Source organism: Aquarana catesbeiana, linkage group LG05, assembly GCF_042186555.1.
Source record: "Aquarana catesbeiana isolate 2022-GZ linkage group LG05, ASM4218655v1, whole genome shotgun sequence".
In the NCBI taxonomy this organism is placed as follows: Eukaryota; Metazoa; Chordata; class Amphibia; order Anura; family Ranidae; genus Aquarana; species Aquarana catesbeiana.
Genome location: NC_133328.1, coordinates 209714545 through 209736255, shown reverse-complemented (window position 1 = coordinate 209736255; position 21711 = coordinate 209714545). Strand labels below are relative to the sequence as shown.

General features: G+C 43.2%; 1 protein-coding gene across 6 annotated transcripts in view; it reads right to left on the bottom strand.

The window, feature by feature from the left end:
* SUGCT (succinyl-CoA:glutarate-CoA transferase) overlaps positions 1 to 21711 on the bottom strand; it is a 1840030-nt gene that overhangs the window by 1605848 nt on the left and 212471 nt on the right. The window lies entirely within an intron of this gene.

Here is a 21711-nt window from a genome sequence, read left to right as displayed (position 1 = left end):
TGTAGATTCGGCTGATAGAACTTTATTACAAATAACGCATTGCGGTTTCTCAATTCCTGCTGCAACTATTGAAGTAAAACCATACTTGAAAAAATCATCACTGTAGTTTCTCTTCTTATTGTTCTTCTCTCTATGATCCATTATCATGAGCTCGCTGATAAAAATATTATAAGAATAGCTTCAATAACACAGACTATTATTAACACTTAATATTCCCCCATCCCAAGATCTCACCCACGTCTCTTGCCTTACATATCTACAGACAGAATTACAAAAGTTAAATTCCCTCTCAAAAATCCATGTGCTCAGCAACATAGCTCGGTAAATAAATTTACATCATAGCGGACCACACCAAGTTCCTAGACAGCATGAGTCTGATCAACAAGCTGTTTATATGCAAATCATAAAATTTTACTTACCTAAGAATACCCTACAGGGTGACACCGCCGCTGTGTGATTTCACTGCAGAACATGGAGTGTTGTCACCCTCCTACAGGAACTGGAAAAATAATGGCTGTACTGGCAAGACCAACAGGTGATAAAAACTGCTCGAGGGGACTCAGAGATACCAAATATTGCAGTGTGATGTTAGTGACAGAGCACGTCATAGACGGCAGTGTTATCTTCCCTAGAGTTCCACCTGGAGGCATCGGGAGCAAGGGTGAGGACAGCAGGAGAACACTGCCTGGGAGTCTCCATGGAGGAAGCAGTCATGTGGGCTGGTGAGTTCACAGTCAGAGAAACTCACCAGTTAGTTACTGCAAAGATGCCTCAGCACGTCCAGCGGTATGTATTCTCCACCCATATACTCATGCAAGATAAAGAGCCATCGTTGCGCAATATTCCAAAAAGCGCTTCCCGATTACGTATATTTCATGCAAAAACTATATAAGCTCAGTTTACTGGTAAAAATAAGTGTAAAATGCAAGACTTCGGTGGGTGTAAAAAGATGTCCACTTGTCTATTTCTAACTGTAGCCTTACTGCGGATGAGTGCGGGGTGTACCAAGATGGCTAGATCGCTGGCCGAGACGGACCTGACATTACTATGTATGGAGTTGGGTCTGTCCGGAATGGATCAGCATTCTGGACCCCCTGGCAAATCGGCAATCGACCCCTGGGTTGAGAACCGCTAGTTTGTTAAGTTTTTTTTGCAAAATCTTTTTATTAAGTTTTATATTGTCATACAAAAAGTACCCACACAGGGGCCAAACATTGCCCACGCAGGGGCATATCCTCTGATGCGGCTATAGACCGCACCAGGGCACATTGTTTAACATAATCAAACTTACTTAACTATACCCCAATGGGGGGAGAGGTTTAATTCAGGAAAATCCATGATCTGCATTGAACTGACAGGATATTTGAATGAGAGATATTGGGTCAATTTGCTAACATATTATAGCCATAATGTTAATTTAGGAATTGGTTACTGTATCAGTTGCTGTGGTATTATCATCTAACCAACAGGTCCATACCTTTTCAAATTTTTGGGGACAACCCCTGCCCGAGTAGGTGGCTTTATAGAGGGGCAGACTGGCATTCACTAGGCTCTTCCAAAATCTAACAGAGGGGGGAGATGACTGTTTCGAGGTCATCGTGATGGCTTTACGTGCATAGTATAGTAACAGAGATATTAGTATTTTCCTAGCTCTGAGTATTGGAATTTGGTCCACTAGTCCCAGTAGACAATGTTTAGGATCATACAGGATACTAATCTTAGTGATCCTAGTGATCACTTTGAGTACTTCTTTCCAATACTGTACAATTGCTGGGCAAGCCCAGAAAATGTGAAAGAAGTCACCCGGCTGGTAGGAGCAGCGCCAGCACGCCGGCGACATCTGGTGCAGCCTGTGGGGCGTGTAATGAACTCTGTGTACGATTTTGTATTGGACCAGTTTGTCCCTGGCTGAGACCAGAGGGGAGAATGGAAAATCCCAAATCTCCTTCCAGTCATCTTCATCCATCTCCGGTATGTCCCCTACCCATTTCCTGCGGAGGGAGGACAGCTGGGGAACGGCAGCGACCAGCAGGGACCCATAGATCTGAGACGTGGGTTTCTCAAGATCCTTCACCCGAAGGGTGGATTCGAGTTCTGAATATTCCAATACAATCAGTTGGCCTAAGAACTGACACCTATAGGCATGAGCGACTTGAAGATACCGAAAGTGGGCCTTTGCAGGTACATTAAATTTGGTACGCAATAAATGAAAGGGAATGAGCTCCCCATTGGTGATTACATGTTCAAGGGTCAATATTTTATATTTGGCCCAAGCCTGTGGATCCGGGATAGTATTAAGAACCGCTAGTTTAGAATGAGGCCCAACTGAGAATTTCCCAGCATGAGATAAACACTACACACTCAGACTTGCCCTGGGATCTGCATCTAATAGGTGTCTTCCCAGACAACAACAGCCTAAGAAAGGAAGTGGAATTTTAATGTGGTTATAATTACACAAAAAGGTTTATACTCTTCTGTTGTGGCTTGAGGAAAATTCTTTGGAAATGTTCATATCCTTCCTATGTTTAATTACAGCCATGTTTAGTAAATAGGAGCTGTGCATGCTTAAATGTTATCACTTTTCTATATCTGTAATTATAAAAATAGATATGATAATTAAAAAGGAAGTAATTCTGATAAGATTACAAACAAAACCCTCTGGGGATACCCTTTTGATAATTTCCCCGGCAATAAAATCTCCCAAATAGTAAACTCCTGCTACTATGCAATAATATAATATAAAACAAAGTCAACATGCATGTGTGACCGAATATTTATAATTCCACTGCAGCAAGTCAATGTCAAATTCATTAAAATGTATTTTCATGGTGAATACATATGGGCATCACATTGCACATAATTTCCTCTCTCAAGAGGGTAATCAGTCAGTTCTTGCAGACCGTGAACAATAGCATGAGTAATGTGAGAAAGCTGCCACTCTGTAAATAGAAATATTTATCTGTCTTTTGAAGCCAAGACAGATTTGATGATTGGTTTAGAATGATTTTCAAATTGGAGTGTATAAACAGACTGAACCATATGCAGAGCAGGGTTTGTTACTTCTAACCTGAGGGCAACACAAGATAGTAATCTGAGGTGCAAAAGTATATGTTTACAATCATGTGATATCAGCTAATCTGATATAAAGGTGATTTACAAAATGGGCATATTGACTATGTCTAGCAATAAAGGCTCTACTTTTCATTTTCTTTTCCAGCCTTTCTTCGCGCCATAAAAGCAACTATTCACCTACATATGCTGTAGTACGACAATACAAGGAAATATTTATATCTATGAACTCCCACTTCTGCCACACCAGTCCCAGTGTCACCAGACCAGTGTAAGTCAGTAACAGTATTAATGATCACTGTTACACTAGTCCCCAGTGTCACCAAACCAGTGTAAGCCAGCAAGTGTTCCCGACCACCACCACACCGTTGTAGTGTTGCCTCTGCCTGCTACCAGTAATAACCATGGTCTGTTTACTGATCACTTTTCTGACTGTTGCCTGGACCAATTCTTTGCGGACAACTGCACTCCCGGAACCACAGGAACTCTTTTGTTCTTCCTTACTTTAGCCTCCTATTTTTCCTGGCCAGTGAACATGGCAATCCTGAGGGCAGCCATGAATCAGTAGGCTAGGCTTGCTTGGCTTATAGCAGGCATGTCCAAAGTCCAGCCCATGGGCCAATCGCGGCCCGCATTCCAGTTTCGGATGGCCCGCCTGGTAATTTTGACATGTATATCTTTTGTGGCCCCCAACGAATCCCCGAGCGCCGGAGGACCACAAAGGATATATGCTGGCTGCCTTGGAGGGGATGGGGAGGTGGCGGGACGAGTGCTGTACATACCGTGAGAATTTTTCGGTTTACATGGCGGCCTCTGTAAAAGGAAGTCCTGGCTCCTGCGCTACCATTGGACGACTGCTCTGTCCATCATAGGAAGCGGGACTTTCTATTAAAGAGGCTGTAGAGAAAACAGGAGTTTCTCCTGTATGGCACTCAAATCTGGCCCCCCCCCTCTCTCCTCCAAGGCTGCAGATGGGCATAAATCAAGCTGCACTGATGGCAATGGTGAATCTGCATTCATGTCAATGGGGTGTGCTGCATTCATGACAATGGGGGGTGCTGCATTCATGGAAATGTGGGTGTTGCATTCATGACAATGGGGGGTGCTGCATTCATGTCAATGGGGTTTGCTGCATTCATGTCAATGGGGTTTCCTGCATTTATGGCAACGGGGTGCTGCATTCATGTCAATGGGATTTGCTGCATTTATGGCAACGGGGGTGCTGCATTCATGACAATGGGGGTGCTGCAATCATGTCAATGTGGGTGCTACATTCATGGCAATGGGGGTGCCGCATTCATGGCAATGTGGGTGCCACATTCATGACAATGGGGGTGCTGCATTCATGTCAATGTGGTTGCTACATTCATGACAATATGGGTGCTGCATTCATGACAATGTGGGTGCTGCATTCATGGCAATGTGGGTGCTGCATTCATGACAATGGGGGTGCTGCATTCATGTCAATGTGGGTGCTGCATTCATTGCAATGTGGGTGCTGCATTACATATAGTTACATAGTAGGTGAGGTTGAAAAAAGACACAAGTCCAACCTATGTGTGTGATTATGTGTCAGTATTACATTATATATCCCTGTATGTTGCGGTCATTCAGGTGCTTATCTAATAGTTTCTTGAAGCTATCAATGCTCCCCGCTGAGACCACCGCCTGTGGAAGAGAATTCCACATCCTTGCCGCTCTTACAGTAAAGAACCCTCTACGTAGTTTAAGGTTAAACCTCTTTTCTTCTAATTTTAATGAGTGGCCGCGAGTCTTGTTAAACTCTCTTCTGCGAAAAAGTTTTATTTCTATTGTAGGGTCACCAGTATGGTATTTGTATATTGAAATCATATCCCCTCTCAAGCGTCTCTTCTCCAGAGAGAATAAGTTCAGTGCTCGCAACCTTTCCTCATAACTAAGATCCTCCAGACCCTTTATTAGCTTTGTTGCCCTTCTTTGTACTAGTTCCATTTCCAGTACATCTTTCCTGAGGACTGGTGCCCAGAACTGGACAGCATACTCCAGGTGCGGCCGGACCAGAGTCTTGTAGAGTGGGAGAATTATCGTTTTATCTCTGGAGTTGATCCCCTTTTTAATGCATGCCAATATTCTGTTTGCTTTGTAAGCAGCAGCTTGGCATTGCATGCCATTGCTGAGCCTATCATTTACTAGGACCCCCAGGTCCTTTTCCATCCTAGATTCTCCCAGAGGTTCTCCCCCTACTGTATAGATTGCATTCATATTTTTGCCACCCAAATGCATTTTTAAATTTTTCTACATTGAACCTCATTTGCCATGTAGTTGCCCATCCCATTAATTTGTTCAGATCTTTTTGCAAGGTTTCCACGTCCTGCGGAGAAGTTATTGCCCTGCTTAGCTTAGTATCATCTGCAAATACAGAGATTGAACTGTTTATCCCATCCTCCAGGTCGTTTATGAACAAATTAAATAGGATTGGTCCCAGCACAGAACCCTGCGGAACCCCACTACAGACTCCCCATTTATCACCACCCTCTGAACTCACCCTTGTAGCCAGTTTTCAATCCATGTACTCACCCTATGGTCCATGCCAACGGACATTTTGTACAGTAAACGTTTATGGGGAACTGTGTCAAATGCTTTTGCAAAATCCAGATACACCACGTCTACGGGCCTTCCTTTATCTAGATGGCAACTCACCTCCTCATAGAAGGTTAATAGATTGGTTTGGCAAGAACGATTCTTCATGAATCCATGCTGATTACTGCTAATGATACCGTTCTTATTACTAAAATCTTGTATATAGTCCCTTATCATCCCCTCCAAGAGTTTACATACTATTGATGTTAGGCTAACTGGTCTGTAATTCCCAGGAATGTATTTTGGGCCCTTTTTAAATATTGGTGCTACATTGGCTTTTCTCCAATCAGCTGGTACCATTCCAGTCAGTAGACTGTCTGTAAAAATTAGGAACAACGGTCTGGCAATCACTTGACTGAGTTCCCTAAGTACCCTCAGATGCAAGCTATCTGGTCCCGGTGATTTATTAATGTTAAGTTTCTCATGTCTAATTTTAATTCTGTCCTCTGTTAACCATGGAGGTGCTTCCTGTGTTGTGTCATAAGGATAAACATTGCAGTTTTGGTTACTGAAGCCCCCCCCGATTCACTCGTGAAGACTGAGGAGAAGAATAAATTCAATACCTTCGCCATCTCCCCATCCTTTGTAACCAGATGTCCTTCCTCATTCTTTATGGGGCCAATATGGTCTGTCCTCCCTTTTTTTACTGTTTCTTGGTATTTTTTTTGCTCTCCTTCGCTATGTGTCTTTCATGTTCGATCTTAGCCGTCCTAATTGCACCCTTACATTTCTTGTTGCATTCTTTATAAAGTCTGAATGCTGAGTATGATCCCTCAACCTTGTATTTTTTGAAGGCCTTCTCCTTTGCTTTTATATTATATATATATACATTGAAGTTAAGCCATCCAGGACTTTTGTTCGCTCTTTTAAATTTATTACCCAATGGGATATTGGCTAATGCCCTTATTTAATATGCTCTTAAAGCAAACTCATCTCTCCTCCGTATTCTTTGTTCCTAATATTTTATCCCAATTTATGCCTTTTAGCAAGGTTTGTAGTTTAGGGAAGTTGGCTCTTTTGAAATTCAGTGTTTTTGTATTCCCTTTAGGTTTCCTATTTGTTTGATTTATACTGAAACTAATTGATCTGTGATCGCTGTTACCTAAATTGCCCCGTATTTCCACATCCGTGATCAGGTCTGTATTGTTGGTAATCAGTAGATCCAGTAATGTTTTATTTCTAGTTGGTGCGTCTACCATCTGACCCATAAAATTGTCCTGCAAGACATTAAGGAACTGGCGAGCCTTAAAAGAATGCGCAGTTCCCTCCGCCCAGTCTATGTCTAGATAATTAAAATAACCATTATGATAACACTTCCCATCCTTGCTGCTAATCCAAATTGTGATAGGAGATCTGTCTCCACTTCCTTCCTCAGGTTAGGGGGCCTATAGCATACTCCCAGTATTATTTTCCCCTTAGCTTCATCCCTTTGGAGCTCTACCCATAAGGATTCCACCTCCTCCCTAGCTCCCTCAGCGTTGTCATCTCTCACATTTACTTGTACATTATTCTTTATATATAAGCATACCCCTCCCCCTTTTTTACCCTCTCTATCCTTGCGGTATAGGGTATACCCTTGAATATTTGCCAGCCAATCATGAGAGCTGTTGAACCAGGTCTCTGAAATTCCCACAAAATCCAAATCCTCCTCGTACAACAGTATCTCTAGTTCACCCATCTTGTCCGCCATGCTCCTGGCATTGGTGAACATGCCACATAGTTTAGACAGGTCGCATATTGTCCTCATATTGGGTGTTTCGAGATTGCAACTAGGACTACTATACTTACCTTGTGTTTTTGTGCTTTGGTTAACCTACCACTAATGCCCCCAATACTACCCTCTGGAATATCTTCCGCGCTGGCTATCTCTACCTCTGGACCCTCCCCCCCATTGCCTAGTTTAAAAACCCATCTAACTTTTTGGCCATCTTCATTCCCAGCAGATCTGCACCCTCCTCATTTAGGTGCAGTCCGTCCCTTCTATAGTACCGGTTATCGACTGAGAAGTTGGCCCAGTCCTCCAGGAACCCAAACCCCTCCTTACTACACCAGCTCTTCAGCCACTTGTTTACTTCCCTAATCTCCCTCTACCTTTCTGGTGTGGCTTGATGTACCGGTAGTATTCCTGAGAATACTACCTTGGAGGTCCTTTTCCTCAATTTAGCTCCTAAGTCCCTAAAATCGTTCTTTAGGACACTCCATCTTCCTCTGACTTTGTCATTGGTGCCAACGTGCACCATGACAGCCGGGTCTTCCCCAGCCCCTCCCAGTAATCTGTCCACAAGATCCGTGATGTGCCGAACCCGAGCGCCCGGTAGACAACACACTGTTCGGCGCTTCAGGTCTTGGTTACAGATTGCCCTCTCTGTCCTAAGAATTGAGTCCCCTACCACCAGAATCTGTCTTTCCTTTCCCTTCGCTGCCCCCCCACTCTCACTGGAGGAGTTCTTCCCCCGGCAGCTAGGAGAGTCCCTCAGCTCCAGCAGTGCTGGTCCCTGACCGGTTTCACCAATGTCACTCAACGGAGCGTACTTATTGGGATGCTCCAGTCCTGGATCGGCTTCCCTGGCACTTCCCCCTCTACCCTTCCTGACTGTCACCCATCTACTCTTTGCTAGTACCTTTGCTAGTACCTGTCTCCACCCGCCTCTGTGCTGGCCCCTGCCGTCACCTGCCATGTACATTCCTGGCTCTCCTTTAGTATGGAGGGACTTCTCAGTGCTGACAGTTGCTTCCCCAGATTCAGAACCTGGGCTTCCAGGGAAACAATGTGCTTACATTTTGCACAGCAGTATTCGCCCTGGAACGGATGATCAAGGAACGCATACATGCAGCAAGATGTACAAAGAGTCGCCTCTCCACACCCGCCGGGCAGCGTACCTATTAAATTTAGTGAGGATTGGGGATTTTACCCTGTTCAAATTACCTAACAGCTAGCTTCCTGGCACTAATACTCAAGACAATACACAGGTACACAACAAAATACACAGGTACACAACAAAATACACAGGTACACAACAAAATACACATTCATGGCAATGTGGGTGCTGCATTCATGGCAATGTGGGTGCTGCATTCATGGTAATGTGGGTGCTGCATTCATGGCAATGGTGATGTCTACATTCATGTCAATGTGGGTGCTGCATTCATGGCAACAGGGGGGCTGCATTCATGGCAACGGGGGTGCTGCATTCATGGCAACGGGGGTGCTGCATTCATGGCAACGGGGGTGCTGCATTCATGGCAACGGGACTGCTGCATTCATGGCAATGTGGGTGCTGCATTCATGGCAACAAGGGTGCTGCATTCATGGCAACGGGGTGCTGCATTCATGAAAACAGGGGTGCTGCATTCATGGCAATGGTGGGGCTGCATTTATGGCAATGGTGGGGCTGCATTCATGGCACTTGTGAGGCTGCAGATGGGCACTGATTAGGCTGCATTGATCGGTACTGACCCTTATTTTGCTTCACAGTTCTTTATTTAAAATGTAAGATTTTTTTTCTGAAACTTTCTTTTTAACCGCTTGCCGACCAGCGCACGCCGATGTACGTCGGCAGAATGGCACTGGTAGGCAAAAGAGCATACAGGTATGTCCCCTTTAAGAAGCAGTGTCGCGGGCGCGTGAGTGCAGGTCCCTCGGACTCGATGTCCGCTGGGTGCCTGCGATCGTGTCATGGAGGGGAAGAACGGGGAGATGCTTTTGTAAACAAAGCATTTCCCTCTTCTGCTTAGTGACAGGACAGTGATCACAGCTCTCTCTCATCAAGAGCTGTGATCACTGTCCTGTGTGTTGAAGTCCAGCCCCCTAACAGTTAGAGTCACTCCGTAGGACACACTTAACCCCTTCACTGCCCAGTAGTGGTTAACCCCTTCAGGTTAACCCCTTCAAGTGTCATTTACACAGTAATCAATGCATTTTTATAGCATCGATCACTGTATAAATGACAATGGTCCCAAAATACTGTCCCAATAAAAAAAAATGAAAAATAAAAATGCCATAAAACTATCCCCTATTTTGTAGACGCTATAAATTTTGCGCAAACCAATCAATATACGCTTATTGCGATGGTTTTTTACCAAAAATATGTAGAAGAATACATATTGGCCTAAACTGAGGAAAAAAATTGTTTTTTTTATATTTTTGGAGGATATTTATTATAGCAAAAAGTAAAAAATTATGCGTTTTTTTCAAAATTGTCGCTATTCTTTTGTTTATAGCGTAAAAAATAAAAACCGGAGGCGCATGCGCGGAGCCATCCAAGTTGGCCACTTAAGACCGGAGCTCCGCACTGCCCCGGCCACACGGCTTTCATAGCGGCAGAACCAGCCCAGCAGGCCACCCACAAACGGCCGCATAGCACGGCGGAGACCCCCGAGCACCGGCACATGTTGAAAGGGACAGCCAGGAGGGACCTGGAGCCTCAATTTGAGAGCGGGGAGCAGCGAGGGAACTCCAAGATGGCGGCCGTATCTCAGCCATGAGACAGCGCCGCAGGAGACAGGAAGGAAAACAGGCAAGTGCTGGCTCCTGAAACCCTCTCCTATCCACCCCAAGCCCCTAGCTCCTTCCCCTGCAGCCAAACTCCATCCCCAGCATCCACTGTTTCACTACTGGAATGATCCCTGGGACCCTATGGACTTTCTCCCATGGCATTAACCCCAGAACAGCCAGGCATCCCCACAGCCTCTGGATGCTCTGCACAGGACATACCACTATCTGTAGCTGACCTATTTATCAAGTTTTCAGAGCTGCTAGATAGAGGTCTGACACAGACTGCAGACAAGATTACAGGGGACATTCGATCGGATTTTCAAAACTTGGGGACAAGAATAGAAACGATCAAACACAAAGTGGATATTACTATCTCAAGAGCCGATCAGAACACTGACCACATTCACTTCCTACAGGAACAACTTGACACGGCACAATTTTAGAATAAGGGGTCTCCCAGAAACCATCACGGATATCCCTACCACAGTCCAGGAAGTTATAAAGTACCTTATCCCTGCTGTACCAGAACACAAGCTGGAATTGGACAGGGCACATAGATCCCTAGGCCCTCCCAGGAAAGATGGATCACCTAGGGACATAGTGGTCAAACCCCACTTCTATTCCATTAAAGAAGAAGTAATGAAGTAGTCTAGACAACATACTCAGCTTCAATTCCAAGGACGCAACATTCAAAAATTTGCTGACATTTCCCCCTTTACAATTCAAAAAAGACAATCCCTGAAACCCCTTCTTCTTGCCCTTACTAAGAAGGACATCAAGTACAGGTGGGCCTTCCCCTTCCCTCTGAGGTTCACTTACAGAGGCAAACCATACACCTTCTCCAGCTTTGCAGAAGGCGAGCGATTGCTACTAGACCTTAGAATCATCACTCAAGAATACTCAATGGACACTTCAATCCCACAACAAGGATCCGTCAAGTGCCCTACGCTGACAAGCCCCACATCACCCCTATGGGATAAGACCAAGACCAAGAAAGCAAAGGACAATTTACCCCCCTGAGGCTAAATAAGATAACTGGGACTTTGCATTCAATGGTTCTGACCTAACCATAAGGTCAGCTTTGGGTCTCCACTCAGAGAGACAGAATCTCAAAATGTTTTCCTGTACATTTTTTCTTCTTTTTAAGGCGGTGTTCTTGCAAACTTTGTTGATACAGGATGTTTACATATAACCTCCCCTACTACCAACCCAGTGACATACCGTCACTCAGAGGCTCACTAGGCTGTTTAGTGCCTATGAAGCCTCTCAAGTCTCACGCTGGTTCTGTTCACTGTTGAAAAATGTATTATCAGTTCTTTAAAAGTTCTCTGCAGGGTTGTTTGGGGCCGGGGCAGTTGCCTAGCACCTCTCCCTACCATTCAGATATGGTTTTTCCATGCCCGAATTAGCCCCCCACTAAAGGGCTATAGTAAACTGTTTGTTTTGAATGAAGGGAGGGAGCTCTCCCCCTCCTTCCATTCATGGCCATTTTCATGGTTCATGTAAATCTACAATGCTACTATATTTGTTTCTCTCTTTTTCTAATCTTTTCCTCTTTCTAGCCAACCTAGAGAAAGTACCCTACCTCAGCGATGATGATGTCACCCTAAAGTTTCCTCAACTGCACTACAACTCCTAGTTTTTAACCCGGGATAAGCTAAGTGACATTGTGTTGATTGGCTGCTTCACCTCTCTCTCTGTTCCATGGCATCTAGTAAAGTAGTTTCACCTCTCCTTCGCATATGTCCCACAATGTACAAGGGTTGAATTCACCCATGAAAAGGAGGAACGCATTCCAAGCATATAGATCTCATCACGCTGATGTGGTCCTCTTGCAGGAAACCCACTTCCCGGGGCGGTACTCTCCCTCGTTCCTTCATGCCCACTTCCCACAATTTTACCTAGCAAGTGCGGAAGACAAGACCAGGAGGGTGGCAATCTTGTTTTCTAAGCACTGCAAATTCACAACCCAGCTGGAGCACAGAGACCCAGAGGGAAGGTTTCTTCTTGTTAAGGGTATTCTAGACGAACAAAAATATACCTTTGTCTCCTACTACGCCCCCAACAGAGGACAGGTACAGTTCTTTCAAGGGATATTTCAAGTCCTGAAACCTCTAATCGAGGGAACCACGATTCTGGGCGGAGACTCTAACATGGCCTTTGATATAGGCCTAGATAAATCTAACCCCCTAAAATTGAAACCTATTAGACCCCTCAAAGGCAGCGTCAAGATAGCAAAACTGATTTTCCTGCAAGGGTTGGCAGACATTTGGAGGAAACTGAACCCTTCCACATGAGATTTTACTCATTACTCCTCCCCTCACCAAACATATGCAAGGATAGACCATATCCTCCTCTCTATTCAACATATCCCATTAACCACCAAATCATCTATTATAGATGCAGCCTGGTCCAACCATTCTATGGTGTCTCTGACACTCCGCAGGGACTCATATAGTCAAAATAAGCCAAACTGGTGACTAAATTAATCCATCTGCAGTGATCCCATCAGAGTGACAGAACTATTACGGACTCTACAAGAATATTTCAAGCTTAACGATACTGATGAGATTACAGCGGAAACGTTATGGGCGGCACATAAAGCCACGATTAGGGGCAAATTAATACAAATCACTTCATAAATGAAAAAGGAAAGACAGAGGGACCTAGAAAGGCTGGAACAGGACTATGATGACCTCTGCAAAAAACACAAAACAGACCCCACGAGTGTCCCTACTTCATCTCTCAACACGGAGAGACTAGCCCTAAACCTAGCTTTGACAGCGAGAGCTGACAAACATATTAGGTGGGTGGGAGCTAAGTTCTACCTTAAAAAGGACAAAATAGGCACAATGCTAGCTACTAAACTTACACCAAAACATAAGTCATACTCATCTTCTCACAAGATTAGACAAGCAGATGGCACCTTTATGCTAAACCCACAACGTATTCTAAAATACTTTCAGGAATACTATACTGACTTATATAAAACAACCAGAGATGCAAACCTGACACAGAAGCATTCCTTGATGGCATTACCCTCCCAACTTTTACAGATGAACATAAAGCGGAACTGGAATCACCCATAACAAGTGAGGAGGTCAGGGAGGTAATCAAAAATCTGAAAGGGGGCTCTGCTCCAGGCCCAGATGGTTTCTCAGTGCCTTATTATAAAACTTTTGCAGAAACCGAAACACCGTACCAGACCAGGTTCTTTAATGCAAAGAAGGACGGGAAGCCGCTGGCAAACCCTCTCAATTCCGCATATATTACTGTAATTCCTAAACCTGACAAAGAAGCGGGGGTAGTGGGGAACTATAGACCTATTTCAATGATCAACAATGGTTTAAAAATTTTGACCAAAGTCAATACATTCACAAAGACCAGGAGGGTTTTACACCGGGACGACAGGGCCCAGACCAAGTGCGGAGAGCAGTGGACATAATCTCTATATTACAATCGGGATGGGAAGGGAGTCCCAAACAGGAAGGAATGCTCCTCTCTTTAGACCTCCAGAAGACCTTCAATTCGGTCTCCTGGCCATACCTTTTCCTAGTCCTCCAAACATGGGGCTTCGGAAAAAACTTCTTGGGAACATTGAAGGCACTTTATTCCTCTCCGGAAGCAACAGTGAGACTACAGGGATATAGTGCAGACCCAATTACAATAGCCAAACGAACTAGATAGGGTTGCCCACTCTCTCCGATATTTTCCCTGGTAATCGAATCCCTAGCGATATCGATACGCTCGAACCCAGATATCAGGGGAGTGGATTGCGGCACTACCTCCCACAAATGCGCCTTATTCGCCGACGACCTATTACTTTTCCTAACTTCCCCTAACTCATCCTTACCCTCTTTATACTCTCTACTAGACACCTTTGCCTCAGTGTCAGGCCTTCAGGTCAATATGACAAAATCACAAGCACTCAACGTATCCTTACCACCCGCTAGCGTTACGTACTTGAAAAACTCCTTTAAGTTCGGTTGGGGGGAGTCCTCCATTAGATACCTAGGACTCAACCTCACACCCAAAATAGAACAATTGTACCAGGCCAACTCCCCCCCCCACTTTCCGCAAACTAGAGTCCGACCTTATGAACTGGTCCCAACACAAGTTATCCTGGGTGGGCAGAGTAAACTCAGTGAAGATGACCCTCTTGCCGAGGTTGCTCTACCTTTTCTGCTCGCTACCAATAGTGATCAAAAGAGATCATCTCAAATCATTTCAGGGCAAGATTACTAGGTTCATCTGGGATAAGAAAGGACCTCGACTCGCACAATGGACCTTATATAATTTGACTACACAAGGAGGTCTAGGCCTCCCAAACTCACTATGGTATTACCAAGCAGCAAGGCTGGACCAGCTTTCTACCATCTATCTCAAGGTTGAAAAACCAGATTGGGTAACCACAGAGAGACATGCAACCCGAACCACACACTAGACTTTCTACTTTGGTGCCTCCCTAAAAATATATCCCCAATTCTTTCCCCACTCTCTCTCATTCTTTTAAGTTGTGGGATAGCATGAGGGGGCTTCCCTCCCTGGTCTTTGAGCTCCAACCGCTAGCACATATCTTCCATAACCCTCATTTCCAACCAGGTATGAACATTTCAGCATTTAAATGGTGGCTTTATAAGGGAGTGTACCGCATAGGGCATTTTTACTCTGCAACTGGACCCTTACCCCTGAGGCACTTTGAAGAAAAGCTGGATCTTCCTACTTCGGAGAGGTTCAGGTTTTATCAAATCCTCCACTTCCTCAATGCCATTTGTAAAAACAAACCAAATCCCCCAAATTTTACAGAGTACGAAAGATGGTGCACACAAGCCATGGAACAGAGGGGAGGAATATCGATAATCTACACGTCACTAGACAAAAACGCAGACAAACTAACGTATATGACAGCATGGGACAGGGACCTTCAGGAGGAACGAGACCTAGAGGATTGGCAAGAGTCGTTTTTTAGATCTCTTAAAAGTATATACAACACCTCACTCTTAGAAGCTAACATAAAACTTTTCATAAGATGGTACCTAGTGCCCTCCAGATTAGCTTCCATATTTCCTGCCACCTCACCGCTATGCTTCAGAGGGTGCCACAGCGTGGGGACTATGATACATACATGGTGGGAATGCCCAAAAATAAGAGGATAGTGGAATAATATCTTCCACATCATACGTAAAGTCACAAAATGTCCGGTGACCCAAAACCCATCCATAGCTCTTCTGAACGGCTCCCTACCATCCCCAAACTGTCACGCACATTGATCCGCTTTATCCTGACAGGGGTGAAAATTTCAACAGCCAAAGCATGGAAACAACAGAAAGTATCAATTACTGCCACCTAGATACATCCAAACAGTTTGAAGCAATCTCGGAACCCTGGGCTCAATATATGGGAATTGCCTTGATACCCGGCATCGATAATCACTAATAGACAAACTTCAACTTCTCCATGGTTGGCAACTCTTTACTTTCTCCTTCTTCTTCCCCTCTATTCTACTAACTACTCTTACAGTGTACTCTACACTATAATCTTCCTTCTTGGATCACACCTTGAAGCCTAGAAGGCTAGTACAAACTGGTAACCAGGCTAGAATCAGGCCCCCATGGGTGAGCCGGAGGTTCTGTTAAACAGAGCACTCATGAGAGATCTTAATTCTCATTAAAAGTTTAAAAGAGGCCTCTGGTGCACAAGCTACCACAAAAGGGGATGGAGTTCCCCCACTTCTCTCGACACAGCTAGATCCCAATGAGGGTGTCGGGAGTCGAGGGCCCTCATTGTTCCCCTTGTGCATAGCACTCAGCCGGTTAATGTCTAAGTTGAATGTATTATCCACATATACCAGACATAGTGATTCATTGGTTGATATTCACGTTACACTGTATTTTTCTGTCTGAATACCAATAAAATACTTTGAAAAAAATAAATAAAAATAACAAAAACCGCAGAGGTGATCAAATACCACCAAAAGAAAGCTCTATTTGTGGGAAAAAAAGGATGTCAATTTTGTTTGGGTACAATGTCGCAGGACCGCGCAATTGTCAGTTAAAGCGACGCAGTGCCGAATCGCAAAAAGTGCTCTGGTCAGGAAGGGGGTAAAATCCTTTGGGGCTGAAGTGGTCAAAGTGAATGTGCATGCTAAAAGCCGATTAATACGGTATATCCAAATAACATGCCCAAGCTCATCTTTTCACCACACACAGCCACAAAGTTCAAGAGCATTCTTGTTGGGCAGTGTATTAGTGTTCGGACAAACACACTTAGACCGAATTTTAATGGTTTAAAGAATGTCAGGCAAAATGGTCGGCCCTCACGCATGTTCACTTCATCAAATCTGGCCCTCTTTGAAAAAAGTTTGGAGACCCATGGCTTATAAGAACTGGCACAGCTATAGGTGACGCAACACTAAGCTATATTCCCTGACCACTCATATAGAGGCGACCATTAGAATACATTGATTTTGATACAATTGGTTGATCTGTGTCAGACACAAGAAACAATGTCTAGTATATAATTTGTCAGAAAAGTGAAAAAGTCTAACATATGTGGTATTGCCATACTTCGAAGTAGTAGTAGAATGCGTACTTTGTGACAACTTTTTGTAAAAAAGTTCATTTTTCATTTCTGTCTGCATTTTCCAAAAACGTGTGGCAAAACAATGAAGTCTTCAAAAGACTCACCATGCCTCTTAAAGAATACCTTTGGGGTGTTTGCTTTCCAAAATGTGGTAATTTTGTGGGTGTTATCACTGTCCTGGTGCTCCAAGGCCTCCAAAAATGTGATAGGTAGTCAGGAAATTAGATGCATAATTTATGCCCCTGAAACACCTGAAGATGCTCCTTGGATTTCGGGCCCCTCTATGTGGCTAAGCTGGGAAAAAGTCTTATGCCGCGTACACACGGTCGGACTTTTCGTCTACAAAAGTCCGACAGCCTGTCCGACAGACTTCCGGTGGACTTTCGGCGGACTTGCGGCAGACTTTCTAACGAACGGACTTGCCTACACACGACCACACAAAAGTTCAACAGCCTAGTACGCGGTGACGTACACCAAGTCCGGCGAGACTATAAAATGGAAGTTCAATAGCCCGTACGACACCCTTTGGGCTCCTTCTGCTAATCTCGTGTTTATCTCGTGTTAGTAGAAGTTTGGTGAGAGACGATTCGTGCTTGTGAGACTCGTATTTTTCAGTTCGTTTTAACTGTTGTTCAGTCTGTGCTTGTGAGGTTTGTATCTGCTTTTCAGTGCGTTTGGTCAGTTGGCATTGAGAAATTTTTGTTTTATTGTCCGCTCGTTCCTGATTTTCAGGTCGCTCTTCACAGGCCTTGCTGTTCTTCAGTGCGTTCTGTTAAGTGCGTTCTGACCAGCCGACCGTTTTGAAGCCATGTTACCTGTACGTACTCGTCGTCAAGCTCGTGCATTGTATGTGCTTGGTGCTGTAGTTTATTCTTCAGACCAAGACCAGTCCATGAACAGGGTGAGGAGGAGTTCATGGACCAAGAATTGGTTGCTCCAGCGTGACCAGTTCTGTCACATGCCATTGCTCCATGAGATCCGTGAGAATAATCCTGAGGATTTCAGGAACTTTCTCCGGATGACGGACCCCGTTTTTGACCGTTTGGTGGCTTTGCTGACCCCCTATATCAGCAGGCAGGATACCTGCATGAGGCAAGCCATCACTCCGGAGCAGAGGCTAGTTGCCACGTTGCGGTACTTGGCGACAGGGAGAAGCCTGCAGGACCTCAAGTTCTCGACAGGCATCTCCCCCCAGGCTCTGGGGATCATTATCCCAGAGACCTGTTCTGCCATCATACAGGTCCTGCAGAAGGACTATATTAAGGTAAGAATTTTTTCTTTTATTAGCATCACATGTTCTTTTATTTAATCTTTGATAATGTAATGTATTTATTAACTCAAACACTATTTACCATCATTGCAATATAGTGTGAATGTCCCCTTTCTCTCCTCACGCATGCTGGAATTTTTTCCTGTTCTTTTTTGTCATGCATGTGTATTTGCCTTCAATAACCTCCCCAGCATACAATGCTGGGCACATATCCACCTAGTCTACTCAGTTTGAATGTATTTAGTCAGCTGCATTGTATTTTGTTTCCCCTAAACTCTATCCACATAGTGTGCATGTAATTAGCTTGATTTCCCAACCCCCCCCCACCTAAACTCTATCCAAATAGTGTGCATGTAATTAGCTTGATTCCCCCCCCACCTAAACTCTATCCTAATAGTGTGCATGTAATTAGCTTGATTTCCCACCCCCCCCCACCTAAACTCTATCCAAATAGTGTGCATGTAATTAGCTTGATTTCCCAACCCCCCCACCTAAACTCTATCCAAATAGTGTGCCTGTAATTAACTAGATTTCCAACCCCCCCCCTAATAATTTGCTAGAATGTTCTGTGGTGTTGATTTTTACAAAGCAAATATATGTTGCAGTTTGCAAAATGCATTTGCACTCTACAAGTGCATTTGCTCCAGTGCTTTAGTAAATGAGCAGAAGCTCTGCTGATTTCCATCATCCAATCATATGCAAGCCACAAAGTGTTTTGATTAATTGCCCTTGCATGTGATTGTGTACTCCTTGCAACATGAAAGCATTTTTACCTTACCTCATTTACTTAAGCTGGGGAGCAACTGCACTTGCAGAGTGCGACAACTGCACAGTCTTGTAGCCTTTTTAGTCCATAAATCCCTGCGTGTCCTTAAACTTTTTTTTTTTTCTAATTTCACCACCCCCTAAAATGTAATCAATGTGCCATCAGAGGGGGTGAGCAATCTGATAAGTGTGCCTTTCTATATTATTTCTTCAAGAAGATTTCAATGATTTAATGTTATACTGATGCTGGGCAAGAATGTTTTTAATTGTATAATTTTCTTGCAATGTTATATTCAAAATTACTGAGTTTTGTTTTCTTGTTTGATTCCCCAGTTTCCTTCAACGCCACAGGAATGGCAGACTGTGGCATCCCATTTTGCCACCCGTTGGGACTTTCCCAATTGTGGAGGGGCTATAGATGGGAAACATGTCCACATCGTGCCACCACCCCATTCGGGGTCATACTATTTTAATTATAAGGGGTTCCATAGTATTGTTTTAATGAACACTATGAATTTCTATATGTGGACGTGGGGAAGAATGGCCGGATGTCGGATGGAGGAGTATTTGCCCAGACGGAGTTCTGCCAGCGTCTCCAGAGTGGTGGCCTGGGATTGCCACCTGATGCGGATAACGTGGAAGGACTCCCCTTTGTTTTCATTGCCGATGAAGCCTTCGCTCTGAGCAAGCACCTCATGAGGCCATTCCCCCAAAGAACCCTCACCCCGGAGAGGAGGGTTTTTAATTTCCGGCTGGCCAGAGCTAGAAGAGTTGTTGAGAATGCGTTTGGGATTCTGGCCAGCCGGTTCCGCCTGTTTCAAACCTTCATTAATTTGGCGGAATACAAAATGAATTTTATCATTTTATCGTGCTGCATCCTGCACAACTTTTTGCACAAACATTCACAAAATTATATTGTGCCAGTTGGGCCTGAGGCCGGACTTATTAGCAGTGACAATCTTACGGGCCTGGATACTGTCCGTACTGGCTTGGCCCCCCAAAGTGCCCGTCAAGTTAGACAGCAATATGTTAATTATTTTATGGGTAGGGGGGCCATTGCAATGGGCCAGGATATCTAAAGAATCAAAATAAAAAAAATCTTGATGAAATCTTGAATTATATTTATTGCTTGCCTTTCTTTTGGGCTTTCTCCTAGGTTATGGTCGAGCAGTTGTAGTGCCAACTGTATTTTCATTGTAAATTTCTAAATAAGCTCCATTGTCACTGTAAACAACTTTTTTAAATTTAAGCAAACTGATACTGAGCATTGAAATAACAAACCACACATTTATTTAATTCCTAAACAGAGGTTTTTAATCTTTGGTATACATTCACTTATGCATTTAGTATAAAATGTTCCTAGCCAAAAATATCTCAATATATTTATAAATTTAGAATAATATAATTATTTAGATTTTTAGATAATTTAAAATATAATTTTTTGGGCATTTTGATTTTAACAAACAGGCCTTTTTTTTATTTGGGGGTTTTTTTTTTTTTTTTACCAAAACAGGCCTCATTTTTCAAAATGTTTTTGGTGTTTGGTTGAAAAACAGGCTTTTTTTTTTTTGGCTTTTTTAAAAACAGCCTTTTTTTTATTTTGGTTTTTGAAAAACCGTTTTATTTTTTGTTTTGGGTTTTTTTTAAAACTTTTTTTTTTTTTTTTTGGGGTTTTTTTAAAAACCTTATTTTTTTTGGGGGGGGGTTTAAAAACCTTATTTTTTTTTTGTGTTTTTTTAAAAACAGTTTTTTTATTTTTTTGGGTTTTTTTTTAAAACAGTTTTTTTATTTTTTGGGTTTTTTTTAAAAACAGTTTTTTTATTTTTTGGGGTTTTTTTAAAAACAGTTTTTTATTTTTTTGGGTTTTTTAAAAACAGGCCTCCTTATTTTCAAAAATGTGGTTTGTTGATGTTGTAAAACAGGCAAATCATTTACAGAAAATAATAAAGAGAAGGCCCAGAATGGGGTCAGCAAACCAGGAAATGAAGGACATGATCGATGTTTTTGGGTTTCAAAAAGGGCATTTAGATTCGACCCAAAACATCAATCATGTCCTTCATTTCCTGCTGCATACGATCCAGCCGATTACGCATTTGATCTATCTCCCCATTCCAGGCCATTATTTGAGCAATTAGCCGTTGGGCACTGTCTGTGGTGAAATAGTCACTTGGACCTAAAATGGAATGAAAAAAAAGATGTGTTTAGAAATATGCACACATACATAGTTTACCTTACCATAAGCTGGTGTCTCAGACACTGACCTGGTGGGGTGCCCATGTCCCATACTTCATGAACATCCTTGGGGGTGGCGCTGTTGCTTGAGTCAAGCACAACCAGATCACCTAAAATAGAGTAGAAAAATTACATAAAATAAAAGGCAGCCATGCATAGATTACCGTAAGCTGGTGTGTCAGACACTCACCTGTTGGGGTGACCATGTCGCCCACCTCTCCTTCCTCCACATCCTCAGTGGGGCTTGGGCTGATTTCCCAAGTATGTTCTTTTGGTTGGGGGGGATTGGGTTCTTCTTGGCTGAGTGATTTTTCCCCTATGTGAAGCAAAAAATGAATATACTTAGCACACAGATATTTTAGTACATAGTAATCTTCAAACATTTGTAGTGAAGTGGTGTACAAATTGTCTGTTTGTGTAGAGTTCCTAGTTGACTTAAAGATTTTATTTTCTAAAGACATATCGAGATAGATAGATATCTCGATATCTAGATATCAATATCTAAATATAGCTTAAAATCTCTCTCTCTCTCTCTCTATATCTATAAATAAATCTAAATCTAAATATCAAACTAAATGTAAATATAAAAATATATATAAATTTAAATATTCAAAAAACATTACACATATATATATACATAAATATATCTCTATATATATAAATATATATATATATATAT